General features: G+C 40.9%; 1 protein-coding gene across 10 annotated transcripts in view; it reads right to left on the minus strand.

Moving 5' to 3' along the window:
• Window positions 1-21468, minus strand: part of tenm1 (teneurin transmembrane protein 1) — a 2164854-nt gene that overhangs the window by 883389 nt on the left and 1259997 nt on the right. The window contains exon 1 of one of the 10 annotated variants that reach the window (XM_059651409.1): window positions 9722-9741. The exons of the other annotated variants lie outside the window; for them this stretch is intronic. The gene's annotated coding sequence lies outside the window, so the exon portion shown is untranslated. Of the gene's footprint in view, window positions 1-9721; window positions 9742-21468 lie in introns of those variants that run through there. 10 annotated transcript variants of the gene reach the window in all.

A 21468-nucleotide genomic window follows, 5' to 3' on the forward strand; every position in this document is an offset into this window, starting at 1 on the left:
CATTTCTGTACTATAGCAAAAATTAAAGTTAGAATAATAGAATCCCTTCGGTGTGGAAACTGGCCCTTTGGCCCAACAAGTTGACACCAACCCTTGGAGCATCCTACCTAGACCCATCCCCATCCTCCTATTACACACCCCTGAACATTATGGGCAATTTAGCATGGCCTATCCACCTAACCTGCACATCTATGGACTGTGGCAGGAAACTGGAGTACCCAGAGGAAACCTACACAGGCATAAGGAGAATGCGCTTACTCCAAATAGATAGTTGCCCGAGGGTAGAATTGAACCTGGGTCCCTGGTGCTGTGAGGCAGCAGTGCTAACCACTGAGCCACCGTGCCACCCCTGCCCGCCCCAATAAACTAATCAATGCTGTACTAATTTGCTCTTTGTATTGCTCATTAATTGATCAGCATAATTGCTCTCACCAATGCCAGCATCGGTAACTTCAGCCTAACAAAATAAAGCTGAAATATTCTCAAAATGTACAGTCACAACTTAGAATGTCCTGATTAAACTTGAATTGTTAGTTTATTCAGGCTTAGAAAGGGCTTCATAAATACCGTGACAGCACAGCAGGTAGTGCTCTAATTATCAATCTCACTTCATTAATGACACAGATAAAAACATCAGCTCCTATTTGGGACATTAAACAAACACTTAATCAACACATGAGAAACTTTGGTTCCTGACTGGGTTGTGTGCTAACATTGCAGTAATGATAAACTCATGTGTTTTGCTTTCAAACAAATATTATCACGAAATATAATTGACTGCTGCATTAATCCAGGTGTCCACCAAGTGAACTTTTGCAAGAACAACCATGAAGAAATTTGCATAATCAGTACTGATGGTGTTCATCCAAAAAAAATACTTTATTCTAAAAGAAAACTACTTTGCTGGTTTGGAATTAGTGGCAGCACAAGTTAAATGTAGATGCCTAAATTCAACTGAATATGCTAAGCACTAAAAGTTAGCTAAGATAACATTTTTAGTTGTTTGTTCAACCACCCATCACTCAAATATGATTGTAAACTGAAATAAAACATGATGTGGAGGCGCGTGTTGGACTGGGGTGGACAAGATCAGAAATTACATGACACCAGATTATATTCCAACAGGTTTATTTGAAAACACAAGCTGTCAGAGGCTCACTCCTTCTTCAGCTGTTAAAACAGATCAATAAACTCCTATAAAAATAATCAACTTCCAAAGTAGTTGATAATTTTCTATTTTCAGTACAGCTACTGTTCAAGCCATTAAACGCACTTCACTTAGGTTTCGATATGGAAATAGACAAATTTTCACATATAATGGATAAAATGCATCCCCTACCTTAACGTATATTTTAATTCAGTTGAGGTTAATTATAATTAAGTTTATGAAAGGACCATTTTGTTTGTAAGTTGAGCAGTATGCATAACCTCAGCATAGCTTCTCTAGACATCTATTGTCTTCGCGCCAAGTAATTGCAACAGCCTATTTTTTCTACATTAATTGCAATAACAATATTTCAAAATTCTTCACGTAAATTGTGTTTGAAGAAGAAATGATAGTTTCCAGAATCCGCTGTAATTAGTTGTGCTAATGCTTGTAACCGGTTCAACCTGACAAACTTTAAACTAATACTTTTGCAATAGGATTTCCTTCTCCAACCTTCATACCATTATTTGATTGTACCCGCTCATTTTCTAGAAAGAGCAAGTCTGACTAGGATATAGCTCTGTGAATACACCAGTCCCTACACCTGGGCTGAAAGGCCCAGGTTCAAATTCCCACCTGCTCTAGAAGTGTGTAATAACATTTCTGAATAGGTTGATTAGGAGAGAATAGGTACACCAGTCCTCTTCTAACCTGTACAAGCATTCCATATTTCCCACTGACTGCAAACAATAGGAGTAATATTTGAGGTCTGACAAATTAAAAGGGAGGTAAATGTGCTAAAAAGAAAATGCTAGTGGCCAGTGTATTGGATTTCTGATGCCATTTTCATTGTTGAATATTTTGGCAGATTGGGAGTATTATCTGTTGATAAGCTCATTTAAATGTTTAGCAATTCCCAACAAAACTGGCCAACTGGAATGTTCTTGTTGGCCCCAGTACAAGATGGGATCAGGTGATGTTGTGGGACGGGAGCATTGCTGTGGCTGACCTGAGAGAGTAGCCATATGATACTCTGGTACAGGGCTTGACATGCAGTTGTGGTCTGGCTGCAAGAACCAGTCAGGTTTCATGAGTCTGAAAAACATTGTTGACTGAGCTCCTCTATATTGGAGCACTGTTTCTGTTGTTTACCTCCCACACACGCACTGCTCATCTCAGAGTGAAAGTCCTCTGATCAGTCTTACAATTAGTCTTAAAGATTTATTTATTTCCTTTAATAAGACAAGGCATTTGTTTCCATGAAGATTATGGTGGGGAAGGGGAGGGGGGGGTGATTGGGATTTTCAAGGAGTCTATCAGCAAGAGTCTTAATCTCTTTTCAGCAAAGTCCTTCTGTCGAGATAACCAGGGAAACTATATGTAGCACATTGAGAGAGAATCAAATCAGGAACAGAAGTAGCAAAAAAATTCTTCTCCTCCCAGTCATACAGATGCAGCAGCCAGAAGACCATAAAAGGTATAACAGCAGAAGGAGGCCATTAAGCTCAGCAAAGCTGCTCTGCCAATGAGATCATGGCTGATTTGATAATCCTCAACTCCACTTTTCCTGCCTTTTCGATTCCTCTACTGATTAAAAATCTGTCTGTCTATCTCAACCTTTAATGTACTTAAATCATTTAACGTCTACAGCCCTCAGTGGTTGAGAATTCTACAGATTCATAATCCTCAGGGAAAAAGAAAAGTCCTCATCTGTCTTAAATGGAAAACACATTACTCTAAGATTTGGATCTCGGATTATAAACTTTCCTACAAGAGGAAGCCACTTCTCCACATCTGCCCTGTCAAGCCCACTAAGCACCGTGTGTTTCAAAAATGTTGTCACTCAGATAATGAACTGACTACATTCCCCACCCACTCAAACTGTACTGACTAGAAAATTCATCCATAACCAAAATGACCCTAATGAACCTCTGGAGTGCCTCACTTTTCCATAATATCATATTCCATCTGCTACATTTTGTTCACCCATTAATATATATTCACACCTTATCCCTGGAGGCATAGCGACATCCTCACTTTTTGACTTCTCGCCTTTTTTTTGTCACCCATAATGCTGGTGATAGTACATTCGTTTTCCTCATCCAAATCATTAATATATTTTGTAATTAATTGTTGCACAAGGACTGATCCCTATGGCACTCTGTTAGTTTCAGGCTGCCATGCTGAAAATGGTCCCTTTTATCTCAACTTTTTCCCTTCTACTAGTTGCTAATCCTCCATCCATGCTAATATATTATCCCAACACCATGCACTCTTTGACTGTTTAATAGCCTGAAATACTGTACCTTACCAAATGCCTTTTGGAAATTCAATTATATTACGTCAATCGGTTCCCCTTTGTCTATCCTATAACACCTCTGTTTGGCATGAATTTGCCTGCATGAAACCATGCTGACTCAACCAATATCAGTAGCCCAATGCTGATACATTCAAGATTGGTTAACTTGGTGTAAAACAGAAAACAGATGTGGAAAACCTCCGGATTGTATGACTTGGCATGATATAAAGAAATAGTTAGAACTATATTTTTTAAAAACAGCTGATCTTATAAAGCCTACTGTTTGAAACAATAATACTGCATATTTAATGGGCTTTGATGAGCTTTCTCATTTCCTGATGTCATACCTAATTGCCTTTGAACATCACACCATGGCTTCCTGTCTTTTGGCTCATATATTTCTTCACTTTTTATTGGCCTTGTTACATCAATCATACTCTTCTCTTAAACAGGTTTCTTGAACTAAGAAGTGACAATTTGTTCCACCAATATGAAATGAGGTGTTCTATAGTCCAGAGGGAGATGTAAACCTATTCCTCCATCACATTCAGTCTCTCACGACATTTGGTTTTCAATTTTAAAAAAAAATGACTGTCACCAGAGGCTCACAGCAGCGCCACTCAAACAAAACAGCAGGCAGTGAATTTCATTAAATATCAGAATACCAGCATATTAATTAATCATGTGATAACATTCACCTCAGCCTCACATTAAATGATTGAATATCAACAGCTTGAAAAGGAACGTTTAAAATGACAGAATCATGAATTCTAATATTTTCAGTGAAATCTACAAATTAAACACGTGAAAGGGAATTAATTGCACAAAAACATCATACAATTCAGAGTTTTCTTTCTTTCTTTTTCTTTTGTTTTAAAGTTTTTAAAAATTCTACTTACCTTCTGGAGAGATCTTGGTTGTGGACGCAGTAATAGCAATGGCATTAGGACTTTGTCAGGTCCGGAGCTGGGGCGTGGAGGGCAGACTTTGGTCGTCAGTGGTGTAATGGCTCATTGTGTTCCACAGTACGGCATGGCTGGGGGCCTGGACCAGAACTTTGATGGTCAGACAGCAAGCCCAACACAGCAGTGAGGGAGTTTCTCCCAGCATCTGCAATAGTGGCAGACAGCAAGCAGTTTGAGTTCTTCCGGAGAGTGGGCCAAAGCAGAGGAGATTGAGCCCTTGTAGGGAGTGTGAGCCCGGCATGGCCAAGCACTTAAGACAGACTGTTGAAATTTTAGCTTTGTTGAAATTTTTCTTCTTTGTATCTCGGTACCTTTGTACCTAAGATGGTGCCAGGAATAGCAGCATTATACACTTTTCGCTGTACTCATGTACTTCTGTTCTTGAGTGCACATGACAATAAAATTCTAATTGTAAAAGCTTAGTCAAGTTGGGTGTCTTTCAGACAAGGTGAAGCATTTTTGTCACACTTCAGTACTTAAGCAAGCTGATACCTTCACAAATTGATTTACAATGTGATTAGGCTCTTTGTCTGACTTAGTTACACGTCCCAAAAGGATACTACTGGAATATCCCTTTCAACAAAGAGCTATGAACAATCTTTCTCTACACCTAAAACTCAATACAGGATTACCTTTAGGTAAACACACAGAATCAAGCTAACTTTTACTTTTGCGCTGTAGTGACAGTGAGACTGGAAACATTACCCATCATAATGACTCCTCTAAAATTGTCATTATCTTCAAGCGAATATTTAACACTGGGCACTGGAATTTTGCCTCACAAGTTGTAGTTCCAGTGGAGTCTCTGGCAACTATTTAGGGAAGGTGTCTATCAGGAACTTTAACTGGACAAAGTCAAATCTTTCCTGGAATTTCTACTCAGAGGGGCAGAAGTCACACGTGCCAAGAGGTGCTGGCTAGTGATACATTCACCAGTGATCTAGACCTGATGAAAATGGACACCATAGTAAGTATGGGCAGAATGTAGGTGAGGGAAAAGTGGTTTCTGACTGACGAGGAGGAAGTGGTCTGAATTCCTGACAATGCCAGACATCACCCTGAATGCCTGCAAACCTCAACAGATTGAGTGCGCTATGTAAGTGACTACATCAACCAGTACCGGTTGTATACAAGTAGCAATCGGATGAGGTCCCTAAGTGGGCACTAAAATGCCTTATAGATGTGCCAAAACGTTAACTCTTTTTTCCTTCAGAGATGCTACCAGACCGGCTGGGCTTTTCCAGCAACCTTATGTTTGTTCCTGATTTACAGCATCCACAGTTCCTTTGGTTTTTATTTGAGAAAATTCAGCCTTTATTTAGTACTACAGCAGGGTTCCAGATTTTCTAACTCAATTTCAAAGGGTAGTTGAGAAACTGAATAGAGGAGACAAATGCAGAAGTCCAATTCATGTTTGCAGCAATAAGAGAGAATGGCTTTGATCTTCATACAAGAACAATAAAATGTCAATTCAGAAAGTAACAATATTTTACCAATGTGTCAGTAAACAGATTTGAGTCCATTGGAGTTTGATTAACATCAAAGCGAAAAGTAGATACCTTCACTAATATTAGATCAGGACATTTGGGGAAACAAATTAAATGAGAGCAAAAATAGAGTGAAGACTTTGAGAAGATAAAGATCCAGCTGAAATCATCATGATCATGAAAGAGAGTCCCCACTGTGGACGTCAAGGAACACTGCTGACTCCTCAGACCTGTGATATCTTTTACACATGAATCACAAAACAGCCAGTTTCACCTGAATACCACATGACCCTTTTCAAAGAGCTTTTCAGTGTGTTTCAGCTTCTTACAGCTGCTTCATTCGGAATTTGAAAGGAAGATTGACAGGGAAACGCTTAAGAGTTTGACAAATATGATCACCACATTAGGATGAATGCTGTTTGTTATGTATGGGTCAAATAGATTAAGCAGTTTGTGTGATGTGCGCAGTGACATCAGATCAAGGTTTTGAATCCCAGGATGGTTCATTTAGTCTTTCATCCTTCTAAGCGGAATAAAATGAGTCTCATAACTTGGCTACAAATCGAAAACAAAAATAACACAAGGGGCTTGCTGTGCTGTTTCAGCATCTCTTGGGTATTTTCGTAGCATTTTAAATAGTTTAAAGAAGAACAAGCTCACAATATAACCTACCTAACAAATATTTTTAATCAAACTGTGTACAGACTTCTGATATGAGGGAAAAACCAAAGCTATTGAAAATCTTCTGTTCACTACACTTCTCTGACAGCCAAAGTCATAAAGGGTACCTGCTAGCACTGGAACATGTTCTCGTTACTGTTCCTCCATTTTTCGCTTCATAAAAATTAAGCAAGAATGAGCATGAAACTCTCATACTTCCATCTACCAATACCATTGGCATCAAAATGCCTCAACATAGTACAGAATAGAATATCAATTTATTGGCATCTTGTATTTATGCAAATGCAGTGAGACGTGTATAAGCCACCACATTTCACATCATTTTAATTATGAAAAGAAATAATCGAGACAAAGTCAGGACAAAAGGTCATCCTTTGTTCCCTCCACAGCTCCTGGGTTTCTAAAGTAGCTACAGGATTCTGTTGCTGAAGCAAGGATTTCTGGACTGGATCTACCATGTTACCACCGCAAAGCTGCTGCATCGCCACCGTAATAAAGGAGGGACAAACAAGAACCAACAAGTCACCGACGCTGAAGCCAGTACTACTTCAGTTGCTGCCCAAAGCCACTTCATTGCTACCATAACCATGAGGAACCATCATAAAGTGCTTTGAGAGGTTAGTCATTGCCCATTTCACCTCTAGTCCCCCAGTCTGCCTCGATCCCTTAAAACTGCCTCTCAGCAAAACTGGTCCACAGCGGATGCCATTTCCCTCGCCCTATGTGCATCGCTGGAACATCCAGAAAATAAGGATATCTACGTTAAGCTCTTACTTATCCATTACAGCTCTGCCTTCAACACTATAATCCTCACCAAGCTAATTTCAAAACTGAGCCCTAGGTCTCAGCTCTGCCCTCTGCAACAAGAACCTCCTTCCTGACCCACAGACCACAATGAGTGAAGATAGCCAACAGCACTTCCTCCACAATATCTCCAACGCCGGTGCCCTGTAAGGATGCAGAGTCAGCCCCCTACTGTACCCCTATACACATGACTGTATGGCCAAATTGCATTCAAACATTATCTTCAAGTTTGCTGATGAAGCCACCATTGTAGGCCAGAGATCAAACAATGAGGAGTGAGAATACAGAAAGGAGATGTGGTGCTTGGTGTCATGGTGCAATGATAACAATTTCTCCGTCAATGTCAGCAAAATAAAAGAATTGCTCATTTTCTTCAGAAAGAAAGGAGGAGGAGACATCCCTATCTACCTTAATGGAGCTGAGGTAGAGGAGGTCAAGAGCATCAACTTCCTAGAAGTGACGACCATCAACAATCTGTCCTGGACCTCCCATGTGGTCAAGAAGGCACAACAATGACTCTTCTTCAGGAGACCTAGGAAATTTGGAAGGCCCACAAGGACCCTCACCAACTTTTATAGCCTAGACCTTCACAAAAGACAACCTCCCATCATGGGCTCCATCTACAATTCTCATTGCTGTGAAAAGGCTGTCAACTTCAAAGACCTCTCCCACTCTAGTAATATGGCCTTGCAACCTTTTCCATCAGGTAGAAGTTACAGGAGCTTGAACATGCTTACTAACAGAGTCAAGAACAGTTTCCTCCTTGCCGTTATTAGACGCTGAACTCGTGTATTCACTGCAATGGTTTTTCAGTTTCCTATTTGGAGGGTGTCAAATTGAGAGTATAATTTAACTTGCAATTTGTTTTGAAACACTAAAAGAGAAAATAAAGCTTGCATGTATTTGTGCCATTTACAACCTCATGCCATAGCAAAGTGTTTTAAAGTCAATGAAGTGCAGTTTGCAGCATAGAACATAGAACAATACAGCGTAGAACAGGCCCTTCGGCCTTCGATATTGCGCAGACCAGAACAAATCTAAGCCCGTCCCCCTGCACTATCCCATCATTATTCATATGCTTATCCAAGGACCGTTTAAATGCCCCTAACGTGGCTGAGTTAACTACATTGGCAGGCAGGGCGTTCCACGCCCTTACCACTCTGAGTAAAGAATCTGTCTCTGACATCCGTCTTAAATCTATCACCCCTCAATTTGTAGCTATGTCCCCTTGTACAAGCTGAAATCATCATCCTTGGAAAAAGACTCCCACTGCCCACCCAGTCTAATCCTCTGATCATCTTGTATGTCTCTATTAAATCCCCTCTTAGCCTCCTTCTCTCCAATGAGAACAGACACAAGTCCCTCAGCCTTTCTTCATATGGCCTGCGCTCTAGACCAGGCAACATCCTGATAAATCTCCTCTGCACCTTTTCCAATGCTTCCACATCCTTCCTGTAATGGGGCGACCAGAACTGCACGCAATATTCCAAACGAGGCCTCACTAGCATTTTGAACAGTGGCAGCATGACACCACGGCTCCAGAACTCAATTCCTCTACCAATAAAACCTAACACACCGTAAGCCTTAACAACACTATCAACCTGGGTGGCAACTTTCAGAGATCTATGTACATGGACACCAAGATCCCTCTGCACATCCACACTACCAAGAATGTTTCCATTGACCCAACATTCTACCTTCTTATTATTCTTCCCAAAGTGTCACCTCACATTTATCTGCATTGAACTCCATTTGCCACCTTTCAGCCCAATTCTGCAGTTTATCCGAGTCTCCCTGCAACCTGCAACATTCTTCCACACTGTCCACCACTTCACTGACTTTAGTGTCATCTGCAAACTTATTAACCCATCCACCTATGCCTGCGTCCAAGCCATTTATAAAAATGACGAACAGCAGTGGTCCTAAAACAGATCCTGACTCCAGGCTGAATATTTTCCATCAACCACCACTCGTTGCCTTCTTACAGAAAGCCAGTTTCTGATCCAAACTGCTAAATCTCCCTCAATCCCATGCCTCTGTATTTTCTCCAATAGCCTACCATTTGGAACCTTCTCAAAGGCTTTACTAAAGTCCATGTACACCACATCAACTACCCTTCCCTCATCTACATGCTTGGTCACCTTCTCAAAAAACTCAATGAGATAAGATTTGTGAGACACGACCTGCCCTTGACATCCATGCTGACTATCTCCAAATTGTTGCTTACTAGATGTTTATAAATTCTGTCTCTTATAATCCTTTCCAAAACTTTTCCTACAACAGACATAATATTATTACAAACATACATAGGCTGCAATGATTCAAAAAAATAACTCACCACCGCTTTTTGGGGGAACAGTTAGGAGTGGACAGTAAATGCTGACCTCACCAGAAACATGTGAATCCAGTCAATAAATAACTAAAAGAAAAGAAGCAAGGATTGCTAGTGGAGCATGCAAAAATCACATCAAACTACAAAAGACACTTAGTGGTATTTGAAAGCAAGCCGAGCAAATACAAGAAATTCAGGTAGTTATTTTTCTTACTTTTTAAATGGTGACAAGGAGGAGGGGAGATTTTGAGGTAGAGAAGAGATTAAGGGAAATAAAATTTCTGCAAAGCTTATTTGGACGACATTGTAACCAGAGCTCCACATGTGATCAAAGGGAAATTCAGCTACTTTATATACATTGCACTGATTTCATCATAACTTACAGACTTTTTCACTGCTACCAATTATTTGGTGCAATTTATATGCATAAATACAGATAATTGCTCAGCCAGAGGTCTAAATGGCTCTTCCTATCAGCCAATTTCAAGCTAGATTTAACACAGCAGTTTACCTCACCACAACAGTAATATCAACAGTTGGTCAGATGTTATACATCAGAGATTTTATGCTGCAGAACTTCCACTGAAATGAAAAATATACTTTGAATTGAAGCTCAAGATTGCACACAGTACTGAACTGCTGCTTCAATACATTCCTATCTCCTCCACCTGATTTGAGTAGACCAACCAATTAATAAAAAATTATCAGCAATTCAGTCCAAACTTGCTTTGCTGGAATGGAATTAAATAGCCCAAAGAGGTTCCACTTTGGATCCACACCATTCATTAGAGGTTGTAAACTACATCCCATAGTCTATTCTGTATTCAAACAAAGGTCTTAGAAAGGAAAATAAAATATTCCAATGCACTGATCTGACTTTAGTTGATGCAAATACTTTCATATGTCCTTTAGCTTAATTATTTCAAGGAGCAAAGAAAAAATAAACTCTGACAAAAACTCAGTTAGCAGACATTCTTTCACCTTTCTCAGTTGTACTTTAAGGTGTATATGTGCATCAAGACAAATTGAGTTCTTTTCTTCCTCCCATGTTTACTCCTTTCTCCCTTGAAAGGTACACTCATTGCACTGGAACATTTAGTTATGAGTATTCTCGTCATTGAGCATTAGTGTGTATTCAGTAACAAAGGGTTAGGTATCCAGATGAGCTTTAGTCCTAATTTCACTTAAAATGCACACTTGAACAATTGTAATTATCCGGTGATACCTCATACAAGGTGCAGGAACCCTAGTTGATATACTTTGCTTCCTAACCTAACACAGACTTTTTAGATAAAATCAGTTAAACTTTAGGGAAGTGTTTTGTCCTTGTAAAAATATTTACATTCTGCCTGTTTTAGAAATTTCAACAAGATGATCCTTTTACAAGTTTACAAGACAAAATTCCACAGAACCTTGAATTCTGAAATAAAACCAGAAAATGATGGAAGTACTCAGCAGATTATCGGGACCGATATGAGAAAAACAGAGCTAATTTATTACATCAGTGATTTTGTTCCCAAGCAATGTAGAACTGATACCTGCTTCTGCAATTTCAGTAGACCTCTTTGGTAACACTTTCCCAAGATCTATTATAATCACACTATGATGCTTGGCTGAGGATCAAAATTGAAATATTCTCAGCCAGGGCTTCTGAATTCATAACTCTATTGACAACTTAAAGGAGGATATTAAAGGGCCAGAGATAGTAGGAACTGCAGATGCTGGAGAATCTGAGATAACAAGGTGGAGAGCTGAAGATCAGAAATGAAGGGTCTGAAGAAGGGTCTAGGCCCGAAACGTCAGCCTTCCTGCTCCTCTGACGCTGCTTGGCCTGCTGTGTTCATCCAGTTCTCCACCTTGTTATCTGTTATATTAAAGGGCCAGCTATCTTTGTTGTTGGGTCTGAATTGAAGTCTGTTTCTGCAAAAGATCAACCTCTGCAAGAAATGTAAATGCTCTGAATGGGAGTTTTCTTCACCATTTACTGTGTGTCACTGAGAGGTGTATCGGATTGTTAAGAGTTTATTTCTTTCATTTCCTCATGGCTCTGCCCATGGTTGATTTTTGGTGAGTGGCTTTGGAGGTTACATTGGTCGGGTGGGGGATGAGTTGGTATGGAGATAGCCGGGAGTTTCAGAAACCATGGGGTTGGGTGAGAACTGAAGAAATGAGAGTAGTGAGAACTAGATTGTCTGAAAGCTTTTGACAAAACCACAACAATGTCCCAGAGAACACAGGAGGGTCCTCTAACTCATCCATTTGATATTTTCCAATTCTAACGGTCATCTATGTTCTTTTTCTGGGATTGGCAGGCTCAATTCCTCCTGACACCCACACCACCCAGGCTGGCAATTGCATGATTTGGGTATTATTACCAAGGTAGAACCAAGGTTGTGAAAACTCCCATCTTAATCAACTGTGTTGGTAGCAAAAATCTGGCCTGATTATTCAGGCTAATGACCCTCATGGTAAGGGTAGAGAAGAGTGCAGAGCTGTGAGTCATCAATATCCTGGAAAATGAAATGAGCAGGGAGCCCTGTCTAAATGTGGGTCAAGGAATGCTCCACATATCCAATGCAAAGGCAGGCGTAGCTAGGAACCTCATAGTAACACCTTTTATTTGAAGAAATAAGTGGATATGAAGGATAAGTTATTCAATGCGGGAGCAGGTTCAGCCAGGTAGAGGAGAGTAATGGTTCATGGGGTTAAAATATATCAGTGATAATATCTCTTTTAACTGCAGATGCTGGAGAATCCAAGATAACAAAGTGTAGAGCTGGATGAACACAGTAGGCCAAGCAGCATCTCAGGAGCACAAAAGCTAATGTTTCAGGCCTAGACCCTTCATCAGAGAGGGGGATGGGGAGAGGGAACTGGAATAAATAGGGAGAGAGGGGGAGGCGGACCGAAGATGGAGAGAAAAGAAGATAGGTAGAGAGGAGAGTATAGGTGAGGAGGTAGGGAGGGGATAGGTCAGTCCAGGGAAGATGGACAGGTCAAGGAGGCGGGATGAGGTGGTAGGAAATGGAGCCCACTCATCCCCTCCCCCACTGCATCCCAAAACCAGCCCAGCCTGTCTCTCATCTCGCCTCCTTGAACTGTCCATCTTAACTGTTAACTGTTTCTCTCTCCACATGTGCTGTCAGACTTGCTGGTTTTCCTCTGTTCCTAAATTCTCCAATCTATTTAATGAAGTTTCTCACTCAAAAGTACTTGCATAACCTTATTCTGCATTCTCTCCAATGTTTTCACTTTCTCCTTTGCCCAGAACAGTACACAATACTCCAGTTGAGCTCTAACTAGTCTCGCCTTGCTCTTGTCCTATCAAGTATCCTTATGAGCAAAGACTAGGATATTTATTGTTGTTTAAACTGAACTCTCGAACTGCCTTGTCATGTTTAACAACATGTACATGTATACAAAGAAGAATGCAGCACAAGAACAGGACCTTCGGCCCTTTAACCTGTGCTGACCCATTTGCCCTTCCATACTAAAACTGTCTTCACTTACAGGATCTGTATTCCCCTATTCCCCTTCTATTCATGTGTTTGTCCAGGTGCTTCTTGAATGCTGCTATTGTATCTGCTTCCACCACCTCCTGTAGCAGCGCATTCTAGGCTGTCACCACCCTTTGTGTGAAAAACTTGCCTTACACATCTCTTTTAAACTTTCGCCCTCACACCTTGAACGTGTGTCCCCTCGTAATTGACCCCTCCAAAAAGCCTCACTCTATTTATGGCACTCAAAACTTTGTAAACTTCTACCAAGCTGGCCCTCAACTTCCTACATTCCGGTGAAAGCAAACTCAGTTCATCCAATCTTTCTTCATAGCTAAAATCCACCATACCAGGCAACATCCTGGTAAACCTTTTCTGTATCCTCTCCAGAGCTTCCACATCCTTCTGGCAATGTGGTGACCAGAACTGTACACAATATTCCAAGTGCGGCTTAACTGAATTTCTATAAAACCACAACTTAACTTGTCTATCCATATACTCAATGCCCCTTCTAATGAAGGAAAGCATGCCATAAGCCTTTTTTACTAGCTGCACTGTGGCTTCCAGTGACCTGTGGACATGCACACCCAGATCTCTCTGCATATCAATGATCCTAAGGGTTCTGCCATTCACAATATAATTTCCACTTGTACTTGACCTTCCAAAATGCATCACCTCACAATTATCTGGATGAAAATTCATCTACCATTTTTCTGCCGAACGCTTCCAACTGATCCTTATCCTGCTTTATCCTCTGACAATCCTCTTCACTGTCCAGAAATCCACGAATCTTTGTATTGTTGGCTAAGTTACTAATTAGGCCAGCTATATTTTCCTCCAAATCTTGTATGTAGATCAAGAACAGCAGAGGTCCGAGCACTGACCTTTATGGAACAGCACTAGTCACAGCCCCCTATTCTGAAAACAAATCTTCCACTGCTACACTCTGTCTCCAATGATGAAGCCAATTTTGATTACACCTTGCCAACTCACTGCGATACCACGTGACTTCACCTTTTGTACGAGTCTGCCATGAAGGACCTTGTCAAAGGCTCGACTGAAGTCCATGAGGACACCATCAATCAATTTTCCCTCAATCATCTTCATTACCTCCTCAGAAATCTTGATCAAGTTAGTGAGGCACGACCCTCCGCCCCCGTGACACCCGCGCAAAATCATGTTGTCTTTCGGTAATAAGTCCATTTGCTGTGAATTGTCTCCAATAATTTCGCTACCACTAATGCGAGGCTTACAGACATGTAATTTCCAGGATTATCCCTGCGATCATTCTTAAACAGTGGGATAACATTGATTATTCTTCAGTCCTCTGAGGCCTTACCCCTGGCCAAAGAGAATACAAAGATGCCTGTCAATGCTCCACTAAGTTTTCTCTTGCCTCCTTCAATATTCTGGGATGGTTCCCATCAGGACCAGGGGACTTATCTACTTTAATACATTTTAAGACTCACAATACCTCTTCTTTCTTAATAACAGCTTTGTTTAGAAATTCAACACTCCCTTCCCTGAGATCATCCTCCATCGATTCCTTCTCTTTGTTGAATACAGAAACAAAATATACATTTAGGACCTCACCTACCTCTTCTAGCTCCACACATAGATTCCTTCCTTTGTCCTTGAGTGGGCTAACCTTTTCCTGGTTACCCTCTTGCTTTTTATACATGTATAAGTAGCTTTGCGATTCTCCTTAATCCTGTTTGCTAACGATGTTTCCTGACCCTTTTTAGCCCTTCTAATTTCTTATTTACATTCTTTCCTACTTTCCTCATATACTTCAAGGGTTTTGTCAATTCCTATCCTTCTAAACATGACATATACTTTCTTTCTCTTTCTGACCAAGGTCATAATATCTCTGGTCATCTAAGATTTATGTAACTTGCCATACTTATCCTTCATTCTCACAGAAAAGTGCCACTCTTGAACTCTTACCAACAGCCATTTGAAATATTCCCACATGTCCAACTTAGATTTACCCCTAAACCGCTCCTCCAAGCAAAATTCTCCAGTTCCTGCCTAATATTTGTTGTAGCTTGACTTCCCTCAATTTAACACCTTCACACAAGGACTGCTGTTGTCCCTATCCATGAGTATATTAAAATTCATGATATTATGGTCACTACTCCCAAAATGCTCCCATTCACTAATTTCACTCACTTGGCAGGGCTCATTTTCCAAAACCAGGTCCATTATAACCCGTTCCCCAGTTGGACTATTTACATATTCTGTCAAGAATCCATCTTGAAAGGTCCCCACAAATTTTGCCCAACCCAAGCCCCAAGCACATAGTGACTCCAGGGGATATTAAAATCACTCACCATAACAACCCTGTTGTTTTTATGTCTTTCTACATATCTTTCTACAATCTGTCTACATATTCTCTTCTCTATCTCCCACTAGCTATTGGAAGGCTTGTCATATACCCCAGCATTGTGATTTCACCTTTTCTATTCCTGAGTTCTACACATACTGCCTTGCTGCAGGAGTCCTCTGATGTATCCTCCCTCATTACAGCTATGGAATACTCCTTTACCAGTAATGCGAGCTGCCCACTGAAGTCTCTGTATACTCGTATACCCTTTGAAGAGTACGTTTTAATTTACGCAGACTCTCCGTGTTCTTTCTGCCAAAATGTATTACAACCTTCACAACATTCAACTTCATCTGTCACTCAATTGCCCATTTCATCAATCTGAGGTTCCACATGTTCCTCCTCAGTTTAAACTGCTTTCATCTGCATACTTTGAAATTGTCTCCTGCAGACCAAAATCTGGAATATCAATATAGGAAGCCAGGAAAAGCAAGGCACCTAAAACCATCTCTGAAGGAACTCCACCACAAATCTTTCTCCAACTTGAAAAATGTTGATTGACGTTTCATAGCATTCAGTCAATTTTGTGTCAATGTTGCTCCACCTCTTTTCATTCCATGAGTTGCAACTTTTCTCCTTCATCTGTTGTGTTGCACTATGTCAAATACCTTTAGAAGTCTAGGTATACTACATCAACAGTATTACCCCTACAAATTCTCACTGCTACTGTTTGAAAAAAAAACTCAAAGGTTTTCCAAACATAATTTTCCCTCAAGAAATCGGCATTAGCCTTTTTTACAAAGCCCATATTTTGCTATGTGACTATTCATTCTAGCAGAGCTAATTGTTCCAATAAGTTTCCTCTCCACTTTGAAGTTAAACTTATTGGTCTGTGATTGCTGGACTTATCTTAATAACATTTCCGAGCATGATGTTGTCGTTGCAATTTGCCAGTACTAGAGCATACCCTGAAATGAGGATTGGCTGAAAGATTATGGTCAGTGCTTCTAATTTCCAGTCTTACTTCCTTCAATATCCTTGGATGCATCTCATTTAGTCCTGATGGCCAATTAAATTTAAGTATGGAAACCTACCTAATACCTCTTCCATACCAATTTTGAAACCTTCTAGTCAAGGAATTTCCTCCTCAGTTGCCACAACCTGGGTAACATCTAGTTTCTTGGTAAAGGTAGTTAAAAAGTACTAATTTAATACTTCAGTCTAGCCAGCCACCCACCACACTACATCTGCACCTTTCCCCCAACCAACCACCAAACCCTGTCTTCATGTCTAAAGTCTCATTTTGGTCCTTAATTTGGCCCTCCTCTCACTGCTCTTTATTATTTCTGAGCAAATAGAAGTATTTTGGATTCCCCTTTTAGGTCAATCCAGGTGTGGTCTCACCAAGGTCGAATATTTTTTTTTATTCATTAATAGGATGAAGGCATCACTGGCTAGGCAGCATTTATTGCCCATCTTTAATTGCCCAGAAGGCAATAAAAGTCAATCATATTGCTGTGGGTCTGGAGTCACAAGTAGTCCAGGCCAGGTGAGGATGGCAGTTTCTTTTCCTAAAGGACATCAGTGAACCAGATGGGTTTTTCCAACAATCAACAGTGGATTTACGATCATCATTAGACTCTTAATTCCAGGTATTTATAGAATTCAAATTCCATCATCTACCATGGTGGGATTCAAACCCACATCCCCAGAACATTTCTCGGTCTCTGGATCATATCACTAGGCCATCGCGTCCCCTAATTATATTAAGATTTCCTACTCTTGTTTGCTGGTAGCCTTGTTAAAAATATTCCATAATGTTGTTTTCTCAGTGATCACTGTATACTGAATATGAACTCTGATTCTTGTACAAGGATACCTTGGTACCTCAGAATACCAACATTCTTTATTTGCTCACCTGGTAAAAGTGCTCAGCTTCTCTAGTTGTCCAAAGACAATAAATAATTTCACATTTCTGCATTTTATATGTTATTAACCCCCCGAGAGACCAAAAATCTTTAAACAGAGATCTAAATCTAAATGATTGGAAGGATCACATGACAAAATTTCAAATTTTAAGACTTTTATTGTGAAAAACTTGAAATAAGCTTGACCAAACTTTGTTTCAGTAAGCAATATAAATTCTAGACTACGCAGAAAACTTCACATCATTTAAGTTTTTAAAGAAACCATTACGTCTCCACCATAGCCATACTTTACTTTGTCTTTAAGTGGATCCTTCATTCTTGAGGAACCAGTCTAAAGTCACAATTTTCACACATGACTCGCTTCCTTTTCGAGCTGGATAACTTCTAATCACTAAACTGACTTTCACAGTGTGGGTTACCTTCGATCTCTCAGTAGTCAAAACTATGTAAGTCTTTCAGCCTTTTTTGAATCTTCATGAACTTCAATCCCTTCAGTTTGAGTGTGAGCCCCTGCATGCATTTGGGGTGGAGAACAAAAGAGATTGGCGACTGGTTTCTTCCTCCCTTGGATTCATGAAAGAATGTGGACTGTGAGGTTTAATGATAACAAAGTGTGGAGCTGAGTGAGCACAGCAGGCTAAGCAGCATCTCAGGAGCTTGGCCTGCTGTGTTCATCCAGCTCCACATTTTGTTATCTTGGATTCTCCAGCATCTGCGGTTCCCATTATCAGTGAGATTTAATGTTATATTTTTTGAAAAAAGCTCTACAACCATTATTATAATCTTTTACAATGGCCTGTCAATTTTTAAAGCCTACTTTCATGTGAATGCAAATTATAAGCACTCTTGGACAGATAAAAATGCTAATGAGATATCCCTTTGATCCCTGACTCTAAATATTTTGTTTTCAAGATAGAATGAAACAAAACTATTTACATAATTTCTTATTTCTAAAATCTCCCTGTGATTGGAGACTAACAAGTATTGTTTCTTGCAGTTTCCCATTAACAGCAGCCAACTTCAAAACAACTTATTTATCCTTATACCACTTCCCCCTTGTTAACTAATACCTCATCTGTGCTGACTTATGGCATCCAATTCCATGAGCCTGAATTACGGGAGATAAATATTTCCATTGCAACATTGTATACATGTCTTTATTGAAATCCAAATACCTTGCGTTCACTGGTTCCTCCTTATTAATCTTGTGAGTTGTAAGCTCATGTTAATGTAACAATTTTGTACAGTATTCAGCACAGCATTCTTTTTTTCTAGTTTCTTAAAACTTTATTCATCAAAATCATTCATTTTCTCTGATTTGTCAACAATATGGTTCTTCCTTTTCATTTATGCATAGGATGTACACATCACTTGCAGGACCAGCATTTATTGTTGAAGCCAGATTGCTGTAATGAATGTGCTTGTGAACTCACTGCTTGAAACCTATTGATATTATGTTGAAACTAATGCTCAACAGAACTTTTAAGTCAGTTCCGAACCAATAACATTTTACCATACCAGACACTTTCCTGAGCTTTTATAACTCAAATCACAACTCCTCAAATTCTCTAAATTTCAGGGTTTTTTTCATCAATTTGGTGCAGAACAATAAGTTGTGGTCATCATTTTGGATTCTCAAGAATACAAATTGCTGAAGAGGTGATTCCATGTCCACTAAGCGATCACAAGGATTCAGCAAACCTTTATTGTCAGATTCATTCAAATTGCCATCATTACATGAGAAATTGCTCTAGCTATGTGGAAAAGCGAAATAAAGCACAAACTGTAATAATATGGCATTTCTAGTCTAATTATTTATCTGCTTGAAATTGACTTGGCCGTTTATTATGGAGCACAGATAGCAAACCTGCAAGAATGCATATTTATTGGTTACGTGCTATAGTTGTTGCTAATATTACAACTGCAGCATAAAACTGTCAATATAAAGGTGAAAGATTATAGAAGACAGGCTATAACCTGTTGAAATGATTGTTTCCAGATGATGCTATTGCCTTGTTTGTGACAAACGTTCAAGATACTGATACATTCAGTCTCCTTGCTAACACACAGACTATTTGAGATTTGTAGTGTTCCCTTTAAAGTTCACTGTATCAAACAGCATTTGACAGTTACAGCTCTAAGGAGAACTGCCCCCACAGTAGCTGCAGTAAAATTACATGAGGGTATTATGATCTTCCTGCCAGCATTTTCACCTCAAGTATGCCTACTGCATTGGAGTGACCTTTGAAACTGAGAAGCAGTGAACTATGTTTTTTTTTAAGGTCACTTTCAGAAAATTCTAAAATAGCTCCAAAATTAGTGAACAATTCCTATGCGAAAAACTTGGCAATAGTGTGCTCATTATTTCATGGAGTTCCATCAACCCAATTATGGTTCTCTTACTTCCTTCCATATGTAAATTACAACTAGGCCATCTGCTTTGGCATTGCTTCCAGCCTTAAACACAAGAGGTTCACTTTTCACACCTTTCACCCCAACCTCAAGTTCACCTGGGCCATCTCCAACACATCCCTCACCTTCCTGGACCTCTCAGTCCCCATCTCAGGTAACCAGCTAGAAACTGATGTCCATTTCAACCCCACTGACTCCCACAGCTACCTAGAATACACGTCCTCCCACCCAACCTCCTGCAAAAATTCCATCCGCTATTCCCAATTCCTCCGCCTCCGCCGCATCTGCTCCCAGGATGAGGCATTCCACTCCCGCACATCCCAAATGTCTACGTTCTTCCAGGACCCCAACTTTCCCCCCACAGTGGTTGGGAACGCCCTTGACTGTGTCTCCTGCATTTCCTGCAACACATCCGTCACACTCCGCCCCCGCCACAACCGCCCCCAGAGGATCCCCCTCGTCCTCACATACCACCCCACCAACCTCCGGATACAATGTATCATCCTCCGACACTTCCGCCATCTACAATCCGACCACACCACCCAAGACATTTTTCCATCCCCACCTTTGTCTGCCTTCCAGAGAGACCAGTCTCTCTGCGACTCCCTTGTCCTCTCCACACTCCCCTCCAACCCCACCACACCCGGCACCTTCCCCTGCAAACACAGGAAGTGCTACACTTGCCCCCACACCTCCTCCCTCACCCCATCCCAGGCCCCAGGATGACCTTCCATATCAAACAGATGTTCACCTGCACATCTGCCAATGTGGTAAATTGTATCCATTGCACCCGGTGTGGCTTCCTCTACATTGGGGAAACCAAGCAGAGGCTTGGGGACCGCTTTGCAGAACACCTCCGCTTGGTTCGCAACAAACAACTGCACCTCCCAGTCGCGAACCATTTCAACTCCCCCTCCCATTCCTCAGACGACATGTCCATCATGGGCCTCCTGCAGTGCCACAATGATGCCACCTAAAGGTTTCAGGAACAGCAACTCATATTCCGCTTGGGAACCCTGCAGCCCAATGGTTTCAACGTGGACTTCACAAGCTTCAAAATCTCCCCTTCCCCTAATGCATCCCAAAACCAGCCATTCTTCCCCTCCCCCCACTGTATCCCAAAACCAGCCCAGCCTGTTTCTGCTTCCCTAACCTGTTCTTCCTCTCACCCATCCCTTCCTCCCACCTCAAGCCGCACCGCCATTTCCTACCTACCACCTCATCCCACCCCCTTGACCTGTCCATCTTCCCTGGACTGACCTACCCCCTCCCTACCTCCCCACCTATACTCTCCTCTCCACCTATCTTGTTTTCTGTCCATCTTCGGTCCGCCTCCCCCTCTCTCCCTATTTATTCCAGTTCCCTCTCCTCATCCCTCTCTCTGATGAAGGGTCTAGGCCCGAAACGTCAGCTTTTGTGCTCCTGAGATGCTGCTGGGCCTGCTGTGTTCATCCAGCTCCACACTTTGTTATCTTGGATTCTCCAGCATCTGCAGTTCCCATTATCACAGGTTCACTTTTTGTTTGTCCTATAGACCTTATATGTTTTTATGAAGAAGGGTCTCAACCCAAAACGTCAAACCTTCCTGCT

This window comes from Stegostoma tigrinum, chromosome 15, assembly GCF_030684315.1.
Source record: "Stegostoma tigrinum isolate sSteTig4 chromosome 15, sSteTig4.hap1, whole genome shotgun sequence".
Taxonomy (NCBI): domain Eukaryota; kingdom Metazoa; phylum Chordata; class Chondrichthyes; order Orectolobiformes; family Stegostomatidae; genus Stegostoma; species Stegostoma tigrinum.